Genomic DNA, 3,616 nt, shown 5'->3' with positions numbered 1-3,616 from the left:
TTATTAGATAGTGTTTGTAGGATCGCTACAAACCTACAAACTCTTTTTTCCTATGCCTAATACTCACGACACACACGACGTATCATAAATTCCAAACAAAGCAAATAACAACAACAAACATTACCGGAATATAATGTTCTTGTGATACGAGTTAGAAGAAATATACCTGGCCAACATTAAGGCCAACTACCAAGCCACCTTCCTCAAAGCCTGAATGGACTTTACAACTCCTTGTAGTGTAGTACATTTCGCTATTGTTCTAATATGACCTGCTTAACTTATCAAGATATCTTAGGAAAAGAGACATCTGTACAAGCATGGATTTGATTGACAATGTCTTCTCATTTACTTTACAACTGAAATGGTAAAAAGTTCAATGGTAATAACATCCTCGCCCAAGGCAAACCAACAGCTTGTACTCACCGATGTTTAGCCTGGTCCCATGACAACCGCAGAGTATTGCCAGCAGGATGATAACTGAAGGAGGGAATCCACAGCGACAGGTCATTGCCACCACGCTGCTCTTCAAGTCTTGGTAAGCTTGGATGGGGACTGAGTAAGGTAGGTGGCAGCCGTACGTTTATCTGTCCGAACACGGAAACTGTATCCCTTTGTTACTGTAGCCCTTTGCTACTGTCTTTGGAATTGCCAGGGATAAGTGAGACATGCAGTATATATATGAATGGTAATACCGTGTCGTAGATCGCAATGATAACGCGGGTAATGGTCACAAGTTCTCTCGAAAATCGATTGGTAGCATTCATTCACATCAGACGATTATCTTTATGTTCATGAGTGAGAGTTTCCCATCCGTGCCCTACTTCAAAAGTTAACTGCCATTAGCACAGTAAAAGCTATCAGTGAATGGCTTTAACCTCGTTAAGATTATAGGATGAAATTAGAAATGCTGTTTGTTCTACTGACGTTAGATAAAGTGGTGATTACAAGAAACCGTGTGAATCAACTCCGTGTCGCTGATCCAGAGACAACATTCCTAAAAACACAACTTTCATACTGTAGTTATTGTTATTTGAATTTCCGCATGTAAGGTTTCGAGTCATCGTAGCCCATCCCCTGCTTAGATCATTCAAGACATCATACATGCAAATCGGATGGACGACAGACAACAAGAGCCAGGGTCAAACAACAGAAACATCCTACAGTTTATCTCAAATGAAAGCCACGACGAAAGTCAAGGCGTAAGAAAAGTGGTATAATGTGGTATATAGTATCAAGGCGTTAAAGTTGGTCTCAAGTACTGGGCAAAGTTGCGTCATCAATGCAGAATCTAAATTAGTTTATGAATTATGATAGAGGTGAAATGTAAAGCACATTATGAAAGATATATGCCGGGATTTGTATGTGGTGTTATCACTATGTAATATAGAAAAATCGACATTATACGTAACTAGTCTATATACTGTTTTTAGTCATATCATCGCTATCGTTGTCCGCTTGGATTCGAAGACATGTACATTCAGCATGTTAGTTAAACACAAAGGCAGGGCTTGGTGCTGTAATCGTAACAGTAGTTGTTTTTTTCTTGGACAAGGAAGAAAATAGGAGGCATAGCGCTAGCTGGCCTTGCACACTACTAAAAACACTATGACACAGACATGCGCTGCCGGAAAATCTATAATTACACATTCTGGCCGCGGCTGGACGAGCCAGGGTCACTAGAGGTCAGTCCTAGGAATATGGGTCAACATCATGGGAGCACCTCACAACTCAACAGCTACAACTATCATTCATGTCATCGTAAATATCAAATGGCTATCCTCATGAATTTGATGTACTATTTATTTGTGTTATTTCCTTCGTACGTTTGAGTGTTTTTCTTTTTAGGTTAAGATATGTGCATTGGTACGTTCGCCTACGGTGACACATGGTCTTGTACCTACTTTGCTGTGCTACTGTTCAAAGGTTTTCACTGACTGCTAACTTTTGAATTTAGCCTATAGCTAGCTACATGTAGGTCTAATTTCAATGTCACTATACATTATTCATGTCCCTTGTAATTTCAATTGTAAGAGCACGAGTAATTTTGTTTTTAACTTCCACAGTGTTAAATATTCATATGTTGATTTGGATCCTTGTCAATTTTATGTACTTTATGCAGTCTGTCACATGGCCCAGCTGAGACTTCCAATTCCTATAGAACTAGTCCAGACTATTCATTTCAAAAAAGCAACACGTTGGTATGCCTTGAACCTCATTTATATCATTGTGGTATGAAAAGAGACACTGACCAATGAGAAACTTCAGTTTAGCAGCTTAACCCATGATAACCTTGCTCCGACGGAAACGACACATATAACACGACACGGAGTCTGTTGTTGCAGTATTACATCGATTATTGACTTAGTAGCCTGGATATCCAACACGGTCTGCACTTTCAACATGAAGCGTTCCGTACATACTTCTGCAATACAAATTACAGCTCAAAAACACCCGACTATGTTCAAGCGTCTAGCATTACTGTTATACCTGGTTGCAGTTCCACATACAGGATGTTTTTAGCAAGATGACAGCATAACTTCTCACACTTAAGTACTTTGCGCTGCTTCTATACAGCGGGATGTGTACATGAATGTTGATAATGTACAACACAACTACACAATTTTGAAAATCATAACATGACGAAACTGTCGACAGGGCAGCCAAAATAGGATATAAGAGAATTTTCGCTTTGTCATAGACTGCAATTTACACTAGAGTTATTCCGCCTATTATACTTAATACAAATATGTATCCACATTAATGCGATCGTATAAACAACTTAAAGCTTGTAACAAAATTGGTATTGTACTGGAAAGCGAGAAGCCGAGCCTGCAATTCATCCTTGTAGTGTGTAGTAGTAGTATACACATGATAAGTATCATATATTACGTTTATGTCTTGAATCAATAGTTGCTGACGACCTGCACTTGGCCCACATGCAGAGGCCCCAAGTCCGTTATTCATGCAGACAATACATTTCAAATTGTCGTCTAATATATGTCTCGGTGCACCGGTGGCATATTTAAAGCTATAAATGCGAGCGTGATTGCAGATTTATTGAAAAGCGTTGAACGGTCCATGCTTCTACTTCTTACACATGGCCAATAGAGCTCTATGAACTCGCTTTGACTACACTCGGTCACCGCTATTGGCAGGGTCGCTGGGCCCTTTCTTGAACTTAAAATGCACCCATTCCAGGGCGAAGACCAAGATGGAGGCCCCCATTCCAATCATGAGATAGTAGAAAGCCCCATTCAATTGCTCCATATCCAGCACGCCGTCATGAGTGGAGCCAGTGGAACATTTGTACTTCTTCTTGTTAAACCATCTGTGAAAGGACGAGAAAAGTCTCGGAGATTTATGCTTAAACTAATGTAGTAAAAGAGTAAACTATTAGAGTAAACATATTTTTCTCACCCCGAGAAAAATATCTTCCAATTCTAATAGAGTAAAGTTGGAAGGAAATCTCTGTCTTCAGCACGAAAACCTTTAGGTACATACGTGTGTCTCATAATGGTTATAAAATTCTCACTTTAGACTGAATTGCCAGGCATTTCTGTACATGTAGGGAACAAGGTGTTTGCACCATTAAGCAACCAAGCAACCGACCAAGCTA

The sequence above is a fragment of the Branchiostoma floridae genome, unplaced genomic scaffold, assembly GCF_000003815.2.
Source record: "Branchiostoma floridae strain S238N-H82 unplaced genomic scaffold, Bfl_VNyyK Sc7u5tJ_1022, whole genome shotgun sequence".
Lineage (NCBI taxonomy): Eukaryota > Metazoa > Chordata > Leptocardii > Amphioxiformes > Branchiostomatidae > Branchiostoma > Branchiostoma floridae.
Note: the sequence above shows the minus strand (reverse complement) of the source record.